The following is a 23104-nucleotide window of genomic DNA, read 5'->3' on the forward strand; positions in this document are numbered from 1 at the left end:
AGGTATAAGGGGCGGGTAGGAATCTAAGAGGGTCAATGTGTCCAGGAGTGATGACGTATGAATCGATCCCTCCCACTGCGGTGCAAGGCGATGGGTCGAAAGGGTCCGGCTGAGGAGGTCAAAAGGTCTCCGTCGACCAGTCTCTCCCGATTCAGCCCGCCACGCAGTAGGTGGGTAAACACATCCCCCGCCAAGACGTTCCAAAAATATGCTATATATTATATTTGATGAGTTAATGTGCCGGGATTTTAACTCGCAACCTCCGGTATGCTAGTCGAGAGCCTTACCCCTCAACCACGGAAGCCGTCTATCTATTATGTCTATAATGCTTTAATTAGGTAGGTACGTTCAAAATGAGAGCGAGAATATTGACACCAGCGTCATGTAGTTCGAAAATTTCCTTCGCAATATAAACACCGTCAAAAGTAAAGTTAAAAACATAATTTTAATTGAAGCGTAATTCAAAGCATAAAGCGTAAACTTATTGCAGCGGAAATCAATGCCTTGATGTTTATGAAAGTTTATGTTGGCTTAAACTAGAGCTTTAAATATGATGTGTTATTTTGGAATAGCTGAATTCTGTTCAATAATGCTGTAAATAAGTACCTACTTGATTTTATCTTCGTTACAACGCCAAAACTTTTATTAAGATCTTTGAATCATGGCACAGCTCAATAATTCTGGAAAATAAGTACCTACTTGATTTAATCCTCATTACAACGCCAAACCTTTTATTAAAGATCTTTGAATCATGGCACAGCTCAATAATTCTGGAAAATAAGTACCTACTTGATTTAATCCTCATTACAACGCCAAACCTTTTATTAAAGATCTTTGAATCATGGCACAGCTCAATAATTCTGGAAAATAAGTACCTACTTGATGTAATCTTCGTTACAACGCCAAAGCTTTTATTAAAGATCTTTAAATCACGGTTAACGTATGCGAGTTGAAACGAATCCATAGTAATTATTATTGTTTTTATATGATATAAACAAATATTTAATTCAAATACGAAATTGTTTTCAAAGTGGCCGATTTTATCAGTTTTGCTCTGTTGAAATACCATAATTCGATTCTGAGACTAACTGCCATGTGTATTCCATTACATACTCATTGCCCAGAATACTTTATAGGAAAATAATTATACCGACCTAGTGGACATCTTCAATCAGCACTTAAAAATGAGAGAAGATTGTGTGATTGAGACAGTTTAGTTATGAATAATAAATATGTACTTTATTTTCAATATTATTTTTACTACTCGAATGTTAAAGCCTCTAGAAAGGGAGTTAGTAAATAAATAGAAAATTTGCTTAAATTTCTACGGACTTGCGACATTACCCAGATTGGGATGCTGTAATTCCACTTCCTCCTGACAATCGAGATTCTGACTCCTACATAATATATATTGAATACTTGCATGTGTAGGAGTCAGACTATGGTCGTGGCTCCTTACTTTGCTGAAGAATTATATTCCGGTAGCCGGATGGTTACTGCGTCATTATTTCAGAGGCGTAGAAATATGACAAAATGAGTGTATTTACATGTCAGATTGAAATCAACCCTTAACTTACTGAATTACATGAACTAAAATTACGCATTCTATTGTAAAAAACCCTCATCCCACTACTACCGCTGACGAGTTTTGTCCTCCGTTGAACTCAAATGTTGCGTCAAAGAATTTAGTCCAAATTCCGTTGCCCTTTGTTGAACTCAATCGCTTCTTCAGCGATTTTTGGGAAACCCTCCACCCAGATAAGAAAGCCAGCCACCGATTCTCACCCAGTGAATTTTATAAATCAACATATTTGTGAACACTGGCTTCTTGAGTTCGATGAATTCGGTGCAGCTCCTCACAAATGTAGTAATAGTGAATTTGTGCACCGATACTTACGTACGTATTACACATTTGACTACCTTATATTTAAATCTGTTTAAATAATCTTCCATATGCTTCACACTTAAACACGAAAGTGCCGTCTTTCATGTTCTTTAAGACAGATAAAATTTTAGAAAAAAGAATTTTTATGAGGAAGCTACAAGCCGAAAATGTGTATATTCTTGGTATAACTTGTATTGTAGGTAATAGGCATTAAAATCGCTTCCCAAACGGAGTCTAGAAATGTTCGATTTCAAGCACAAAACTGGTTTTCATTTATTTTGTAAATAATTTTATAAGACAGTAAAAAAGTTAATCAAGTGAAACTGTCACAGATCATCTTAGCTATTTTACTGTATTTTTAAAAAGTTGTTTCATTTACGCGTTCATACATTTCTATTGAGAACATATTTTTTTAGTTCTTTACATTTATATTTTTTATTGAGTAATTTATTATTTTATTTGTGTTCTTCTCAAGCGAAACGATAGAAAAATCTTGAATTTATCTAAAGCATATTTTTTGGCATTCATAATGTACACCAATTCGTAATAAAGATTAATCAAAATAGTGATTTGGAATTAAGCTTCGCCTTAACATCGAGTGAGAAATTCAAGCTTTAATAGACAATTATGAACTCGGAACATACTAACTTTTTGTGGCTTATTTTTGCAGGCCATTAATCAAAGCGGAACAAACTTCCAGAAAAAGGAGATTACATAAACTCTTAAGACAAATATATTCTCAGAAAAAATAAACAATCTTTGATCATAAGAACCGTGAAAACGATGGTTAGTGACTATGGTAAACTTTTGATAGATTTTGATGGATTATGTTATCAAGAAAAGCAAGACACATGAGTCCATTAACTATCTTAATGGTTTTTATTTTACTATGCTCGAGTCATTTGCAGCCGAGCAAACACAATATTTATAAAGAGCCGCCTTTTTCCTTTCATATCAGGAAGAAACTTTTCAAATTTGTCTTTCAAAACTACACAAGACCAATCTATAGTTTGCGCCAAGTTTTGTAGAGTTTCTCGCACAAAGCTCTGGCAAGTTCTTCAAAATACACGAGTGAACCACCCCTACTAATGGAAGGAATTAATCAAACACTTTTTTGATTCGAAATTAATTGGAAGTTCACAACCCTACCCGAATACAAAGCCCAACTTTCGACCCTTTCCTGCAATAAATATAAATAAGTTCCACGAGTCGAGTTAATTGTTCGAACTATATCGATACCAATGTATCTTTCGATAACAATCGATCGTGGTACAGAATTAAAATGTTATCGAAGATTCCAATGGGAATAAAATCACATTAAGATTCCGTAAGGACCAAATACTACGATTGGTACATGAAAAAAATGCCAGATGATAGACCACCGAAAATGGCTTGGATATGAGTTCTGGATGTCAGTAAAAAGACAATTTCACAAAAATACCTGCAATAACTGATTTAGATTGTAACGAGACCAGGAAACGTCTCAATTCTATGATCTTTGGTTACACCGAAGCAATGGGTAGTGTAGCGTATAGAAAAGATATTATATGATTTTACTTTTTTTTGCAATAGATAACTATTTGGGAGGCGGGTTTAGGATTTATTGGATAACCAACACCTCTGCCATATGTCAACCCATGTGGTTCGTTACGTTTGGTGATTTAGCACGATAATAATATTAGTGACGAGATGTTAACATTTTCGTAGAGTTCTTCGATGTTAAAAGCGGATGATATTATGAATAAAAATCGTCTGAACTACCATACAAAATACAGCGCGGTTGAAAAACAAACGCAGACCTTTTGAGACTTGTCATCGGTGACGAAACGTATCAAATCCATAGATTCTATGCGTTTTTTGACCCGAAATATTAAAACCTTGAAAATTATTTTTACTATTAAATCTAACTATAATTTTTTTTAAAATCAGTTTAGAAGGTCAACATTGATAAAAAATGGATTGCAGTTCCTTATTGTGTATAAAAATGGGTTCCATGATAACTCAACACAGTGACAATTCAACACACTTTTAAAAAGTGATATAAAGTCATTAAAAACGATGAAAAGAAAATTTAACCTAACCTAATTAACCCAGTTAATAAAGTTTTTGTTTCATCGCTTTCCATGACTTTATATAACTTTTTAAAGATGTGATGAATTATCATTGTGACGATTTATCCGGTCACCATAAAAATGTGTATAAACGCGCACCATCGCCAGTTGAATTTGAACATCAGTTGAAACAGTGTCTCGCTCGAATGTTCGGAATATTTCGTTTTTAAAACTACAATTCCTCACAGGAAACATATGGGATATACGAGGAATTGCACTAGATCATGTTTAGAATTATGTATCGAAGGATAAAAACTGCATGAAAAGCACTTAGGGCGAAAAAGTAAGAAATTATCCAAAATCATGTGTTTGATTTGAAAATTTAATCACTTCGAAATATTTAAGAATTTTCAATTGAATACTGAGTTGAGTACTCGATTATTTTAAAGACACGTCTTAGCCTTTTTAAAGTCTAAGTCTTTTTATAAACCCAGAAAAAAAACTGCTTTAAAGTTCTTAATCTCCTATTACGAACTCTTTTCCGGTTATGGTTTTATTGTATAATGCGGCAAATTAAGTTCTTTGGAAAATGATGGCAAAAGATTTAAATATTTGTGCATGAACTTGGCAAAATAAAATAAAACACACTTTTTGTATAATGTTTTTTTTGGGTAAATCAAAGCATGCGGATGGTGTTAAAAGCTAATTAAAATCTTATGTTCATAAGGGGTATTATTGTTAGCGGCTCGATTCAAAATATTACAGGACATGGTGCATACCTTTAAATTCGGTTGTTTTGACCGACCGGAGTTGTCGTTTTGAGTAAAAGTTGTCTACAATACCGGAACAATTCATAAGTAATATTGATTCGCATTTCCTTTTAGCGTAACTTCCCTAACCCAACAGCAAAATACAATAAATAAAAGCAAAGTAATGTCTTCAATCCATAAAATAACTACAATTTATGGATATGATCCATGAGAAGTGAATTACCTATTAATATCAACTGAAAAATAAGGTTGAACCCGTGGATTCGGCGGTGCGAAATTCTTCACCGGGGTAGCGTTGAGCGTATTTCGTGTACGTTTTAGGGCGTAAGATTGATTCAGTTATTTGGTAGCCGACTTGATGATTTATTGGCACCCCCCAGCTAGGGGATGATGAACGATGAATGGATTGATCCGAACATCAGACGCCCTTAAGAGCTTACTCCATTTCTACCCTTATTGCCGTCATTTATTTAACGCTGGGAGTAATGTGATATACCAGATATTAAGCTGGAAAATTCGCTAAAAAAATGATTTTAAGTGATGTAAATAGATCTTTACTTAACATTACATCAGTGGATAAGGTGGAACTTAATTAATCTTTGAATTTTAAAACAGTTTTTTCAAATATTATGGTAATTAGATTATTACTTAACGTTATATCAGTGGAGGGGGTGGAAATTAATTAGTCTATCAAATCAACAGATTTTCCGGATATAATGGAAATTACATTCATTATACGACAGGAGAGAACACACATTTACGCAAAGAACAAGCATTTATATCCGATGTATATATTATATTAATTTGGGAGGCGGGTATGGGTACCGCCGCCTCGGGAAACTTTCATTGGATAACCAACACCCCTGCTATAGGTTACCCCAAGTTGTTAACTACGTTTGGCGACTTAGTAGGAGTGCCCGGGTTCATGGGGTAAGGTTTTTCTAGGTCTTGGATGTGTTTACCCACCTACTGCGTGGTGGGCCGGATTGGTGGGCTGGTTGAGGGAGACCTTTTCATTTCTCCAGCCAGGCTCTTTCGACCCATAGTCATGCACCACAGTGGGAGGGATGGCTTCATACTTTCGTCACTCCTGAACACATTGACCCCCAAGATTCCTACCCACCCCATATTCCTCTTTCCTTCCCAGAACTTCCTCTCTTTCTTTTCCCTTAAAAGACCCTCAACACAGCATCCCAAAAGACATAGGCGCTGAGGGATTTTTTTCTCATCAGGGCCTCCTAAGTGGAGCTAATGTAAAAAAAAACATTTTCATTATCTTCAATAGTGGAAATAGTGCTGTACCTACCAGAACAAAGATCCTTGACTTTATATCCAGAAATCGTGAGTTCTAGTTGTAGTTTGCGCATTTATTTTTTATTAAATTTATGTGTGTTATTTAACATAGTTATTATAGTATATTTGCAGTTCATTCTATAGTGATTTAGTGCCCTTGATGTAATTTTTCTGAAAAATGGACCTATTCTAGTTATTTACAATTTTTATTTTATTAAAACTATTATTATAATTTTAAATAAAATAATAAATTTTTTATACTTAATGCTGACCGGGATTTGCAACAACCGTAGTTTTGTCAGGGCTGTATGATACTGTATCATATGAACCAAAATTATTATTATTATCACCTTGGTGAAACACTATTATTCAGTTTTAAAATGTTACTTAAATTGCAAAAACTATGCAGTTTTTTTATAATTTAGTTACCAGATATAAATAGCCAGGTACCTACTTCCTCTTGTCCCATCTTTTCTTTCCCTCCCCACCTCAAAACATACCTCAATTAGGAATGACATATTGCCACTGGCTGCGGACATAATTATCGGACCATAATTCTTTCGATATTCAACTCATGATACAGGTGACATCTGCTCAAAGCATATTTAATTGAAAAGTACCAGATTGCTGACACATTTTACATTCCGTCTAGAAAAACCATTGAGGTATGGAGCCAGTTTTGGCGTTCGAAGTATGGGCCACGCATATCGGATCATTGTCCGATGTGAGATATCACGGGCATCAGTCGGTTAAAAGCGCTCACCGGGGACAGGTCTCGGCGGTAACTTGTACAAGTCGTAATGGGAAATAGAGGGAAACCAATGGTATAACCTTTCATCGGTAAGTAGGGTTTAAACCATAATCAGTAGTCGTGTAAATCGACTTATTAATATTAAAAACTTGTAGAGCACTTGATCGGCGGCACGCTGCCGCCGGTCACCTTCGAATCGTTCGTTGAGTTCGTTCGCGGTCGGAAGGATTCGGGCAATATCGACACCGCCACACCCCCTTTCTACTTCCCGAACAAAACAATATTTCATACTGATATTGTAAGGAATGCAGACTCTATTTATATATAACTCAATGACAAACACATACTTTTTGACCCAAAAAATTTAAATTTTATTTTTGTTGTGTAGATTGTGTATAAAATAGATAGGTTTAGATTTATAGAAGGCAACTAATCCACGCCTCGTATTGTAATCGTAAAATCGGGAAAATTGAAGGGACATGTCTCGGGGGAAATTTGAAACGCTCCAAGCATTTTGAGAGCTTATTCCTTAATCTTAAACATTTTTACAGAAAGAAAACTAGTAAAAAAAGTGTTACCTTTAATAACTGATTTAAGATAGAAATAATACAGCTGAAAATCTTTGGGTAGAAGATTATATCGTTCGATCTTTGATAAAAAAAACCTATTGAAACGTACTGAATGATAAGGTGACCTTGGCATTGTGGAATATTTTCACTGGGGTTATTGTCTGTTGCTGTTTTATCTACGTTTTCTTTCTGTTGCCTTTATAAACGTAGTTTTATCAATTTCATTGAGATGGGAACCCTTTTCAAGTAATGAAGACGTCTTGAGAATAAATGATTGAGTGTTGATGATATTTGAGATCCCCGAACAGAAAAAATATCATTTTTGAGTATTATCCAAAGTTTTAGAAAAGGTTTTAGAATGTTGTCATAAAAAAATAATTTGAGGATGTGGAACAGTGGTTGCAAGTGTTATGATTTGAATTTTTTCAGACCTCAATTGAAGGCACGTACTTGTAATAGTTCCCCGGTTTCGGTCGAGTTTCAATATTATCTTGTCTTATTGAACAAATATTGAAAAACGTGAAACACACAACATGACGTCGATTTATTTGTTGACAGTCAAACGGAAATTTTAAAGTTCTTTAGCTCATGCTGGAAAATATCTGTTGAGAATAGTTGCTTTGGTCTTAAAACTTCAAAAGTAAAGTTACATAAATTTCCATGCTCCAGAGTTTATCATAGTACAGTTTTTGCAGCTCTCTCACTCTCTCTCTCTCTCTCTCTTTGACTACTGGTTCGAAAATTGTATTGACTTTGTAATAAATTTCATAAGATTATTTTATGCTTTTTTATGTATCTAAATGATGTAACTACGAAGAAAAAAACCCCTGTAAAACACAAACGTCGCGGGTTCAAATACTGACGTTTGCTAGTAAATTTTATTAAATTAATTTATGTTATTTCACCAATTATTACTTTGAAATAAACTATTAATAGGCCAGTGCAATTAGCGATTCGCGATCGAAGTAATTCCGGTAGTCCCAATTTTTTTATATATTATATGAACTGATCTCCTGATGTAAAATCTGAATTTCCGACCTTGGCACACCTGTGCTCGCGCCGCCATTTTGAAAAAACTGTCCGAAATCGGGCCAAAATCTAGTTTTTCCCAAATATCTCATTCCCAATGCAAATTTCGGCTAAAGTATTTTAACAAGTATAATAGAACATAAAATAATCTACAACTTTTGTCAATAAAAAATTTCTTCTATCTCTAATAGGTACTGAGGTAGAAAGTCGTAAAGGTGCGTATATTTTTGAAAAAACAAGTTTTTTGCGCGACTTAGTTTGGTTTTTTATAAATACCTCGTTTCCAGTACAATTTTGTGAAAAATTTATTAATAATTGTTTTGTAGAAAATAAAATTTAATTAAAGAAATAGGTATATAATTTATATTTTTTATCTCTATTACGTATCCAAACTCTAATCCACCAAAACCAGGCCAAAAATTGAAACAGAGGTTAGGTGTTTTAAACTTTGCATCCCTTGATTTTATTTTTCTTTGACAATTATTGTTCTACATATACGTTGACAACAATCGTCATGCCTGTGTCAGACCTAGATATAAATATAGTAAATAGACTATTTCAGCATAACGGTCGCCATACATTCCCAATGGGAAGACCACTAAAATTGGCCAAGCCACTACATTTGTGCTCGCAGCTTGGTCTGACATGCCTATCAACGTAATCACAACATACATTTAAGATTATTAATACAATTAAGATGATAAGGTACATAAAAAAGATAAAAAATTGGTATTTTCGTAAAATTAACATTTATTGACATTCTTTTCTTTATTAGTTAAGTTGTCAGCATAACAAAAAATAAAATTAATGGTAGATCAGTTTAGGCAGAAATACAAGCACTTGACTATAGTTTCTTACTTCTGGCCCTGAATAGCTTCTTCATCTGTCTTATCACCCAAATTTGTGGCGACTGGGTCGTCATATTCCTCGTCATCGTCATCAACAAAGGCTTCTACAGCATTCTCGCAGGAGTTGCCATTGCAATGAATGCAGAGTAAGGAACATTTCAAACCCGACTTTCTGCAGGTGCACTTTCCAGCGCAACCTTTTTTGCATTGACATGATATGAAGTTCAGCAAGGCCTGAGGTGCAGCTTCCTTCAACAATGTTACTGGAGTAAGTAACCCAACAGCTTCCTTTTTCCACCCCCATTCAGTCGGATCTTTATCGTGACCAAGCCAAGTCTGCACTTGCAAGTATGTTCTTGAAGCGTCTTGCTGGACTGCATCTTTGGTGGGTGGTAGCCTGGATAAATTGAATTTGTTCTTTTTTACTCCTTTGACAAAAATGATGTACCTTAAATTTTCCAAATTTGATTTCTCGTTGCCGCCATACAAAAGTGCAAATAGTTGTTCGGCAGCCAAAGTGATTGTTTCTGTCTTTGCTTTTGGGTCTTGAAATACACGAACAAGTTCATTCACTGAGTGGTTCTTGAGAAGAATATTACAAAATTTGTGTTTGCCTTGACCGAACGGAGCTCCAGTTGTATCGCAACCACTTATGGCATGAAGGAATAAAATGTTTTCAACTATTTCAAGGTGTTTAAAACATTTGTTCGAGTACAACGCGTTAGGTGATTTATTTTTTCCAACTTTTTGGTAATATACGTTGGGAGGTGAGAGAGCTGTGAGGAGTACCAGCAGATCAATATCCTGACCAACGATTATGAGTACATCATGTTGAAATGACAATGAATTTGCTGTGTTCACTATGAGAACGTCAGCATCCTCTTCAGCTTGTACTGTCGTTATGTGGGATCGTGCAAATGAGGTTCTGAGTAGTGAAACAAAACGAGACATGTTCTTCTCATTTCCCAGAAACTTTTCCTGTGGCACTTGTGGGTGCATGCTTTCAAAAAACAAAACTTCAGCAGAAGTTGTAACTCTGGCACGCCGTGCTCTTTCCACCCCTTTAGTGCTTTTCTTTTCCATAGAATCTGGGTATCCATCGAATTCCACTACTGCATTGGATCCATAGTGATTTTGTACATACCTGACATATTGCTGGAAAATTACTGAAAAAGGTTGAGCACGACCCCATACCACTTTGTGCAGTAAATATCCTCCATCAATTACGTGTATTTTACTGCTTCCCAGTTCTGTATTATTTGGTAGAGGGTTGAATGATGAATAAAATATAGACTTCGTTCCTTTGCGCATGCCTTCCTCTGAGAAAAGAGACAATGGTACAGGAGAGAGTTCATATTGAATAGCATTAATGGATCTATTGCCATAGTCACACCCTGATTTTTGACACTGCTGGTCACCGCCGCAAGAGAATCTATCGCATCATTACGTTTTAAGTGTAGGTTTCCAAAGTTCTGGTTGATAACTTTAGACATAGCTAATTTCCCCATCTTTTCAGTCATGTGACAAGTGACTTTGCTATCCCCGATTGTGCCTCTGCTAATAGACATAATCCCGTTTGTTTTAGGAAATGGTTCATGGCAAGCAAACCAATCAATGAGAGTTTGAACGTCTCGATCATCCCTCCTAATTCTTGTAGGCCTCATCTCTACATGTTGCTCTGACGTTTCTGATTCAATCCCAAAGAATGGCTCGATACCCTCACAAATTTTATGCAGATAAACGAATCCAGCAGTCCAACGAAGGATGGAACTGTCTGTGAAGGGAACCGGAGGGGAGGAGTAGAAGGGTGGGGGGTAGCCCCCCATACCGAAGTGCCCTCTAGTAAATTTATAGATGTATGTACGAGTATTTAAAAATGCAAACAAAAATCTAATAACGTGATAATAAACCGTGATTGATTTTCTGTGCGTACCTACCTAGATTTGTTTATTCTTTATATCGGTAAAAAAAACTATATAAACATAAAAACTGCACAGCCTTTTTTAAAATTTTATTTTCTACATAATTGGTATCAATAAAATTTTCATGAAATTCCACTGGAAACGAGGTATTTATAAAAAACCAAACCTAGTCGCGCAAAAAACTTGTTTTTTCAAAAATATACGCACCTTTACGACTTTCTACCTCGGTACCTATTAGAGATAGAAGAAATTTGTTTTAACAAAACTTGTAGGTCATTTTATGTTCTATTATACTTGTTAAAATACTTTAGCCGAAATTTGCATTGGAAATGAGATATTTGGGAAAAACTAGATTTTGGCCCGATTTCGGCCAGTTTTTTCAAAATGGCGGCGCGAGCACAGGTGCGCCAAGGTCGGAAACTCAGATTTTACATCAGGAGATCAGTTTATATAACATATAAAAAAATTGGGACTACCGGAATTACTTCGATCGCGACCCCCTTTTTGGCGCTAATTGCACTGGCCTATAAAGTGTATTTGCGACATGTTCCATTGGGATATACTTTCAGTGTTGCTCTGGTGTAAGACCATCATTCAGAATTGAAACGTTGCTTGAAATGGCTTTAACCGTGTTTGGTGACCAGATCTGAATAGTTATGCACTTTTTTCTACCCCATCTCCTCCCCGTTCCCATCACCTGCAGCCTCACAAGACACTCCAATTGGCCATAGTCTGGCTCACTGGCTCCAGATGTTCGGGAAAAGTTGGAACACTTGTGCTATTTTCACTTTTAAAACAGTTAAACTTCAGCTCATCAATGTCGCGGTAGAATCCTAATGTAATTCCGGGCCCCGAGCTTGTAATTCATTTTAATATTCATTATTTATCTAGCAGCCCGACTCAATTCCATGTCCGCCTCCCGCGGGAGGGCCCGCTCGCCGTGTTAACCAAAAGTCATGACAGAATGATATATCGAACGTTTTCAAGCGAAAAATTATATTTTGTAACATTTATCTTTGATGCGCTCGCGTGGTCTCGCGCCACGCTACCTCACGCGGTCTCATGCCACGCGGAGGTGGTTGATACCGGCGGAGGGCCGCGGGGTGAAGCGAAGCCCAGAGACGTGCGCCCTTAACTTTCTTATATTAAAAGCGGTGAAAGTTAACTTTGCCGTCCTGACAGAACAAGAAACCTGGAGTATAGGGTTGTCTGAAGTTTTTGAAGAAGCGTTTTAAAGGTTAACGTTATGCTCATGGTTACAAATTAAGCGGACTTCTGTAGGTACTTTGAATGGTAGGTAGGTGGTAGATTTAATCAAAGGTTAATTTTGACTGGTTATAAATAAAGCTAACAAAATTAATCTAAATTCACCAAAAACTAAGCTCATAACAGCGAGGGGAAATTTTCCTAAGGGGTTGTGGGTACATCCGTGGCATTTCTCTCGTGGCGTTTTAGATCAATTTAGCCAAACAAAAGCCATGGTGATAAGTCAAGTTTTTTAATGTTTTTCTACCCTTACGCGCTGTAGAATATGTACACGTCGTTTATAAGTAAGGATGTAAATGTTTTAAGGCGAAGAGAGGCTCTGATAACGGGGGTTGACGAATCTCTCGAAGCTGACATTTTAATTAAGTCTGACGCATTCTTAACTATAACAAAATTATGCATTATTATATTATTACTGTTCCTTTTTTTCATAACAATTTTCATGGATGTAAGTTATTTATTTATATATAAGATTAATTAAAACAGTACCTTGCCAGTATTTTTTTTACGTAAAACGATTTGAAAAAATTATAAAACGTTTGTCAAGTATAAAATTGAATTAATTATTTGTTTCTAGACGACGTATCTGTAACTTGCCCAGGTATTCAGTTAAAAATATCTGCGATTTATAAACCCCGCGGAAAGTTCAATTTTCTAGGCCTGCTCGAGCAAATTCGACCGTAGGTCCGTTCGATACGCCAGAACGCGCGCTGAATATTTTTGTACACGCCTTCTCCAATTATGTCGTTAATACAATTTATTTTAGGATATTGTGTCTTCTTAATCCAAGAATACCAAGCGTTATTATTTTGTTTAACCTGATTGTTTTTTGATAAGCTCATTTAATTTGTAATAAAAAACCTTTACAATAAATTACTTCGACTGAAGTATGTCTTCACCCATAGATTCGCTTTGATCTTTCTTTCAAAAAGGTAACAACGGAACTTTCAATGGCTGGATTATAATGCACGGCTTCACACGGTCTATGAGAAAATGTCGAGATATACACTTGGTCCATTTTAGGTAGTCTTCACTTTACCATACACAAGTTTTACACGTCCCGTTATATTAGCATGGCGAGTGGCGGGTGCCGCCGTTCGACTGTCGGTGCGGCGTCGCGACGCGCGACGTAGTCCCGTCACGTCACTGGGAAGCGTCGGTATGTATAAATGTCGAGGAATGGGTTAAAAATACTGGGAATAAACAAATAAGACGAAGGGCGATTTTTGTCACGTTAAAAATATAAATATGGTGAAAGAATTAAAATATTTTGCGGATATAAAATTGTCCGGACGGTGGATGACAACGTGCTGATTGACCAAAATTCTTCTTATGCTAAACTGGGAATATAAGGCCATAAAGTGGATTTATTTTTATTTTTTTATTTTTTTTATGTGACACCTCACAAGAGTGTCCCTGCCTGTGCAGTGTACAGACAGGGGAACTATGTAACCATCCGGTTGGGCGGCGTTGTGAGGCGGAATAAGGTAGGGGCTGTAGGAAGGGATTTGTTAATGCGGGCCTTGAAGAGGCTCGGATTATAGGAGGGAGGAAAAACAGATGCCGGTAGCTCGTTCCACATACGAGCCGACTTACACAAAAACGAGTCGTAAAAACGGCCCGTTCTCATGAAGCCAACGTCAACCGTGAACGGGTGTTCAGTTCGTGTCATTGAAATACCTGTAGAACAGACACAGCATGCCTACATTGCGTCTATGCATTAGAGAAGGCAATCGGTCTGTTAACAACGGATTTTCAATCAGACGGATCGCTCTCCTTTGCACAGATTCAAGCAGGTTTATCAAGTACTTTGGGGCACCAGCCCAAAGGTGGCTCCCAAATTCAATAGTTGGGCGGACTTGAGACTTGTACAGGGTCAGCAGCTGGTCACTGCTGAAGAATCTCCTAGCCCTGTATAAGACGCCCAACTTTTTGGAGGCCTGATAGGGTGACTGTTGGCGATACTTTTTAGAAACCGTGTTTGAATATAAAAAAAGACTTTAGGAAGCTTTTTTATACTGTTTCCGTGAGTTCCAATCAAGGAGATGGGAAACAGGAAGGTTGGGAAGTATCTGGCTATTTAGTTCTGACTACTAAACACACCTCAAAGCTTAAAATTTGGCTGGCTGTAACCAGGGCAATGAACAGTATCTATTACTAGTAAAAAAAACTATAGTCGAAACACTTAGCGCATTAACAAATGGCACTGTACAGAATTTATAAAATATTTTGTTCTAAAAAATATATTCTTTTTTATAAAAAAAAAAACAAAAGTAATTTGAAATATTAAAGATAAGATTAAAACAGAAATAAAAAATAAAAAAAAAAACAAAAAAGATCGCTGAGGACAGGATTCGAACCTGCGCGGGTAAAACCCATTGGATTTCAAGTCCAACTCCTTAACCACTCGGACACCTCAGCTGTTGTAAGTACCGAGCTATTTTTTAAGTACATACATACATAGATAATAAAAGTACGCATTACAGTAACAATGAAAGTATGTGCGCGTGAAAAGTGTGCATAAAAACACGCTAAATCAAACGGTGACCGGATAAATCATCACAATGATAATTCATCATTTAAATAGTTATATAAAGTCATGGAAACTGATGAAACAAAAACTTTATTAACTGGGTTAAGTAGGTTAGGTTATGTTAGGTTTTAATTAAGAAAATTAAATGTAAAAAATCTTTTAACTGAATAAATATTTTTAAAAAAATAAAAAAAAGGTTACGTTAACATTTTTTTTCATCGTTTCTAATGACTTTATATCACTTTTTAAAAGTGTGTTGAATTGTCACTGTGTTAAGTTATCATGAAAACAAATCAAACACAGCACATTTTCAGATACAAAGTGATAAATAAACATTTAAATAATTTTCTCTTGTAGAGATATTTTTCATTCAATGACGTAAAGTAATGAATTTTTTTAATTAATTAAAAATATACAATTTCCTTCTTCAACCCGGGCTTCTTCAACTCCCAACCGCATCTTGTTTAACTCTTAATAAGTCTTCTGGTTCATTAAAATAAGACAAGAAAGAACTTAATTAAATTTAAATCTAATCGCCTTAATTGCATTTGCATTTTCGTTTTATAATTCTCCAGAGATGCAACTCGAATAGAAGGAAGTATCAAGTAAAACCGCTATTCTGTAATGTCTACCTGTCTGAGATCGTTTCAACCTCACTAATGATACCGTATCGACATAATCTATTTGTAGGGTAGGCACCCACACTGATTCAATTACGAATACAACCCTTATCGTTTCCAGTTATCGTAATAAGATGAAATCACAAGTAGGAAAGGAAATAATGTAATTAGAATAACGAATCACAGAAGTAAAGCCTCGGTCGCACGAAGTGATTTCTTCGCTGAAGTGAGCAGTATGTCTCCAAATTTACGACACTTGAAGACATTTCTGATCTGTGACCATGACTCCAACAAATGCTGTAAATATATATGACTCAGATCTTGCTGATCTGAGATTATCTATACCTACCATATAATTTTACAGATATATCGGTAATTATTATACCTTCTTACCGTATTACTTGTGCTGTATTTTTTTCGGTTTTAATCGTAAACTTGTGTTAGTAATTAACTAACTAACCATCACGCCGTTTCCCCGTAGGGGTAGGCAGAGAGGACGGACCTCCAAACAACTCGGCCCTGGCACACACTCCTTGCCTCATTCAAATTCATACATACTCTTCTATTATTCTGACTCTTGACATGGCCCAACTCAAGTATCTGATTTACTTGATGTCTTCCTCGGGCGACTTACACTCCTTTTTTCGCTCATTCGCTCTACATGCCCAAACCATCTAAGCGTCTCTTTCTTAATTTTATTCATTACGCTTACATCAGCCTTGCACTCTTTGTAGATCTCCACATTTCTTACAGGATCATGCGTGGTTTTACCACACATACGCCTCAGGGATCTCAATTTTAATAATTTCTTGTATAAATCGAAAAGTTCAATGCACAAAATGATTTGATTGAATGTTGAGGCTAAATCCAAAACACTGTTTCGTTGTTTAACAAATTCTATCTTATGTTTATTGATGCTCAATCATAATCGTTTGTAAATTTGACTAATAATGCTTAGAATAAAATCATAATAACTGTAATTTTTTTAATGATAAACTAATGTTGATAAGACAAGGTTTTATGTTTTATAGTAATTGATAATAATTGTAGTTAATATTATTTACTTTTAAAAAACTTTTCGAAATAAATATCAGTTATATTAACGAAAATAAAATCTTCTTCTCTTTCTCATTATCTTAACATATAACAAAACGATTATTATTTGATACATCTGACACAGAGCCTGACATAGAAAATGGGGGCCCTTAGAGCATAAAATGCACGCAGTGTTAGTCGAAATGTCTGAAATTAGTACTCTAGAGTTAATGCAAAAATATTGAGTTTATATAGAAAAGAAAAAAGGACGATTGCAAGATAACAGCTACTATTTGTAAAAGGGATTAGATAAAGCCTATTGTAAAAGTGCAGTTAAATACAGTAAAATGAATATTAACAAAAATAAAAATACACATCTTAAAACATGATTAAAATCTATAGTATTGAAACCGAACAGAAACGGTTGCAACAAGACCTAAATACATAGAACTAAATAAGGTTTATTATGCAATGTTAATAATTATTTAGATTCAACGATTAATCTTCGAGCTAACGCCTTACTTCAGACTTCTGTTGGTTGTTTAAATGGGTTTAAGTTCTGTGTTTAAGGAAGCACTTCCACTTCCATACCCGCGGCAGCCTCCGAATGATTTAGCCAAGGAAACATCACACGCTGTTTGTCTAGACAATATTGGGCAAACAGCGAGAACCGTGAGATATCAGCAACTTAGATAAAATCACTTATAAACGATAATATTGGATGCATTCCTCGTAAATGAAGGCTAATGCCAGGTGTTTGGATTCTTGATTTGTGGTAGATGTTATATTTCGGAGGTTTAAGATAACAAGGGCCTATATACAATAACATAGTTTTGAGATAAAAGTAAATAAATAGTGGAATGCTCATATGCCAAACTGTATCTCTTAAACGGCTGTATATACGAGACAGAGCTTCTTGACACTAATAAATATGATTATGGCATTACTGAAATCAAGCTTTATTCAAAACACCAGTTTTTTTAGTTAGACCCCTGTGATTCTAAGCCCCCGATTCAGCAAGTCATGAAGTCGATGAATCATTTAATATTTAGTATGTAAAAATACATTTCAAAGTAGAAGAGTTTTATGCAAAACGTAAGCTAAATACGGATATTTTAAAAACGTTGAAAGTGTGCCAAAGTAATCGTAATATATAGATATAATAAAAGACGTATAAATATATAGATAAGTCCATTGATATAAAATAACAATAGATTAGCCCTCCCATACTAAATTTCAATCTAAAAATAACACTCAGTAATAATAAAAGTAATTTCATAAAACTATTTTTTATTACTCTGCCAACGAATCCCGATGTCTCGCTTCGCCATCTTAGATATACGAGTAGGTACATTCAAGTTCCCAAAAATATAATACAGCACAAAGTTGTCGCTCAAATCCTATGTTGTATTTTGTTAATTTTATCGTCCAATAGCAAGCCTGAAAATCATACCGTCGATGATAGATATAGAGATGAACTTAACAACCCAACTCGGTGTAAACTTGTTGTACAAGCTTCTGAAAACGTATGCAAAACCAGCGAAGATCTTTCATTTTGTGGCAAAAGTGTTGACGTAATTTGTTGCGTGACGTAGTTGTTTTGTTAAAAAAATATATAAAATGTTGCACGCCGTTTTATCAATTTTTTTAACACGCCACGATTTGAACGCCGCCTCGAAGCCATCTATAAGACATATTTTTTTGTTAAGTATACATATAGCTGATTAAATTGTTAATGATCAAGTCCGTAGGTCGTGAAATTTTTAACGGTAGAGAAATAAATTGCTAATTGTGGGGAAACAGTATCATTAATAGGATATGATTTGAGATTTTATCGTACAAAAGTATTGGTGATTTATTTTTAGGGTATTATGCCGGGTTGCGTTTCATCGTTCTTTAGCCAACGTTTCGGATAGCGTTACAGTGTACAAAAATAAGGTAGCACAACTCGGCATAACAACCCAAAAGTAAATCACGATAAGAATCATTAGTAAATTAAAACAAAGTTCTTGCTCAATTTCAAATTATAATGTCACTTCACAAAGTATCTGCTTCATAGAAAATAATATAATTAATTATTATTAATAAATTAAGACGGAATTTCATCACGCAATATAACATAAATAGTGATTGCACATATATGTAAATAGTATAAGCTATCTCCTCATACTTAATTACATAATATGAGATATTGTCGGCACGATACAAATATCTGACGGATGGCCTAGTTAGACCGGGAGGGTCATCGATTGCCATAATATGACTGGAGTGGTGATAAGGAGAAGCGTATCGGTTGACATCTGAATAGAATAGGCGACGCGTTATCGGCTAGATAAGTAAGATATGGTACAAATCTATTGGGTGGAGTAAACGACTAATTCCTGGCCAAAGAGCTTGTCGAACGTTCCCTAATATATATTACCACGCAGGCTGTTGTATCAATACCAGAAAACTTTTTCTCGTGATTAATTTTTAGTTTATTATGTCGTGTTGCGCTTTCTCCTTCTTTAGTCAACGTTACAGAAAGCGTTGAAGAGTCCATCATCCGGCATATGTGATGAACGTATGCAAACTGTAACGCAGTCCGAAATAACCTAAAAATTAATCACAATAATACGTGAATAACGATAACTGGACGTGAATATCTCAAATAATATCTACCTATAAAGCCTTTGTTTTATGTCTAAGGCATTCGACAACCACCGACCACGACGACCACCGTGTTACAAACAAATTTGCAGACAGAAGAAATGCAGTCAGTAGGATATTAGAACATAAAAATGTCTGGTTATCATACTAAAAATTTGAAATTTTCATTATTATAGTTATTGATTCCAACTGGCAACAACATCATTATGAAATAGAAAAAGCCAATGTCTGGTAAGACCAACGTTGCCGGGAGTGACGTCAATGCCGTCAAATTGAAGAGCAAAAACAAACATCTCGTTTTGGCGGCAATTCGAATATGGCACATTTTTAATGGTTAAAAAAATTTATCCGTGAACATAAAAATTCGTCGTTTTTCCTAGAACGAAAAAAAAACATTATGAATACCCTATTACGACCGGCTAGGAAATGTTGTCTTTCACACACTATTCACATTAATTTTTGCTTTTCATTTGAAATTTGCATGAACCCTTCGAGGTCCAGACCCCGGGTTACCTGCCCTGACAGTCGCTACGCCCCTGCCGGCAACATAATATCTGAACTAAAATTGGCATCATCTTCTTCCCTTAGTTAAAAAATATATATTTATAAAATAACATACATACACCCAGAACCAGTGTTTGGCGACGAGGTTTTCATGGAACTTACCTGAAAAAAAAGAAAAACATTTTATTAGTTTTATTTTCAATATAGAACACCGAAATTTGTTTTTTAGCAATAACAACTCTCGAACGGTGAGTTCTGGTGTCATGAAATTTTGACGGTTTTGTCTCAAATATTACATAATGTAATTTTTAACAATAATTTGTGAAATAATTTTCATATTACAGCTTCATCACCGTTGTGATATTGCAAATATTAGATAAGTATTAAAAAACGGAAAAATTAATTTAATAGTTTTATTTTCAATATAGAACACCGAAATCTGTTTTTTAGCAGAAAACTCTCGAACGGTGAGTTCTGTTGTCATGAAATTTGGACGGTTTTGTTTTAAAATATTATATAATATTTGGGAAATAATTTTCAGACTAAGCTTTATCACTGTTGTTATATTATAAATATTAGATAAGTGTTGAAAAACAACACAATTATGTATATTCTTTGTGTTTCAATATCGTTGATTAGTTTCAGTCCCAGACATTTCAGGCTTAAAGCAGAATTAAAAAAAAAAAAAACAAAAAAATTAATTCATTTTACGCCCGTAGGGCTTTTTCAATTAAGTGTATTTATGTGGTATAATTTTGAAACAATGAATAATTTATAACATTAGAAAGAAATAGTAGACAATAATACATGAAATGAAATAAATGACTAATATTTTAAAAAACACAGTGATCACATATGTTTACAAAGAGACGACCAAAGATTCGAGAATAGGTTTTTAATATGATCCATAAAGTTAACATTAAATAAGTCAATATCAACCAAGTATTTCCCATAAGTGAAACCTCTGTTTCGTAGAATTTATTTTCGCATACAAACATTTCAACTTACTATCCTAAAATCTACCATAAAACGCTGGAATTTCGAAATTTTTTATTTGACTTACTTGTACTATCATGTAGAATCACCCCCCTGAAGTAAGCGCACTTAACACCCGGACACCCTGTGTAGTGTATTTGCGGCACGTTCTAGAGTGGAAGATACTCGCAGTATAGCCCTGGTGTAATACCATCATTCAGAATTGAAACGTTGCTTGAACTGGCTTTAACTGTGTTTGGTGTACAGGTTTTGTCTTCCTCTGCCCATCTCCTTCCCCTCCCTACTACCTTCAGCCTCACAATATACCCCAACCAAACTGGTGATCCCATAGTCTCACTGGCTCAAGGACTATATGTAGGTATTGGTTTAAAATAAAGTAATCGTATAGTTTTCGAATCAAATCAAATATTCATTTTAAATTTAACCAAATTTAAAACCCCAGTCAAAATTGTAATTTTACGCTTAGCAAAACATAAAAAAAAAATTGAATGTTCTGGAAACATCCAAGGTTTTCGAAAATGGCAGTCCCGAAAAACGCAAAGTACGAGAATCCGGAAATGAAAACTGTCAAGTTGATTAATGTCGGTTCACGGTGCAGTGCTTATCTTGATTCGTTGCAAATATACCACGGACTGTCTTGTTACGTTCCCTGCATTCTGATTTAACAAACGTAATGTAATAAAGTTCTATAATACTGAAGATGGAATTGTAAATTTTCAAATATATGCAAGTAATTCTTTCAGAATACCCGTCTCATGAAAATGTTTATTTTTGTATTTTAGTTTAATAAATACAAACTGTATGTATATATTAACTACCTACGTAAGTACAAGCTATATAATACACATAAAAATAATAATTTTAGATCCACTCCAGCGATTTTTGGCATATATATCAATTTCCAACAATGTAATGTGCCAAATTTATTGAACCTAAAAATATGGGATAGACGGGTGAAATTTAGGTGGTTTCTTTGGCTTTAAACCGCAGTAAGCAGTATCATATCTTTCAATATTAATATTTTGAGGAATGGTATTAATTAAATAATATGTTAAATGTATATATGACGCCAATCGCTCGAGTGAATGTAAAATCTTATCTTAAAAACAATTCTACATTATAATTGGTGCACTTGTTTTAAGATTGAAATCTTTTGATTAATTTAATCGATTTTCCGTTTTGATGCTATCGGGAAGGATATTGATAATGTGTTTAACCTCATGGCCTATGCTTCTCTTACAACTTTCAGTCTCTTCTGTATTAGTGTACAATTTATTATGTGTTCTTGTATAATGTTCGTGTACTTGTGACATTTTTTATAAATGTTGTGTTTGTGTGTTGTCCATTTTGTATTTGTAAAACGCAAACGTTATATTCGTACACTTTTCAATTACTTAATTTATTGATATAGTTTTTTTGTGGGGTATCTGGGTTTTAATTGGAGAGTTTTTTATTTGTAAACTGTTTAAGTATGCAATGTGTGTGTTTCTCCGTATATCTCACAGAAAATTTATGTAGGATTGGATGAAGTATAAGACGCTGTTGGTAGAAAATGAGCTATTCTACCAAATACACCAAGTGGTGGAATGATTCTATTATTAACTATTCGCAATGGTTTATGTTTCACAAACATACTTATATCGGTTGTCTTTGTCTCGTTATGTATGCTTGTTGAATGTGATGTGTGATATGAAAAATTATTGAGTACTGAACTTTAACTTGATTCGAATTCAAGAGTCATTTTCAAAATTTTCAAAACTTATTGTTCAGTATTTATATAATTCTATTTGTATTATTAAAAAATAATCATTTTATGTCTATTTGAAATGTGCATTTTTTTGTTTAAAAAATGACAGATATGCATGGCAGGTCAATTCAGAAAAACACACTTTTGTGTGCAACACGACGAACACGATCAAATGCGACTTTGCACAGAGGACACCGTATTAAAACAATGCGTATAGCAAGATATGTAATTATTTTATTATTTATTCTGAACTCCACTACTTTTGATATTATTAAATTTTTAAGCTTAACTGGTGAAAAAAAAAATAGAAATGAAATTGGAAACATTTGTGTTTAAGACAAACATTCCCAGATTATGAATAACCTGACCAATTTGACTTATTCGTAGTAAGTACGAATTCATTTCTACAACATACAAGAACAAGTTAGATATAAAATTGGTATTGAATTATCTCAAAATCAGTTTAAACACTTGTTAATTTTTTAGCAGAGATCACAATGTTATGTGTTATCTTTGCCAGTTATCTCGGATCCAGTAGTCACACGCAAGAGCTCAAGGCTGACAGTCAAATAATCAAGTCAATGCCAATTTTATTGTTGTTGATTCTCGTTGTTAATGCTGATTTGTGTGATATTT

The 23104-nt window shown here is 34.8% G+C and overlaps 1 protein-coding gene and 1 non-coding gene across 2 annotated transcripts in view; both read right to left on the minus strand.

Annotated features, from left to right (window-relative positions):
• The window catches only part of LOC149426231 (ras-like GTP-binding protein rhoA), a 636906-nt gene that overhangs the window by 148907 nt on the left and 464895 nt on the right, over positions 1-23104 (minus strand). The gene's annotated exons all lie outside the window — the stretch shown is intronic.
• On the minus strand, positions 14724-14805 carry TRNAS-UGA (transfer RNA serine (anticodon UGA)). Its single transcript has one exon. It is a non-coding gene; the product is annotated as a tRNA-Ser (tRNA).

Source organism: Hesperophylax consimilis, chromosome 1 (genome assembly GCF_061612785.1).
Source record: "Hesperophylax consimilis isolate HC1 chromosome 1, BYU_Hcon_1.0, whole genome shotgun sequence".
Lineage (NCBI taxonomy): Eukaryota > Metazoa > Arthropoda > Insecta > Trichoptera > Limnephilidae > Hesperophylax > Hesperophylax consimilis.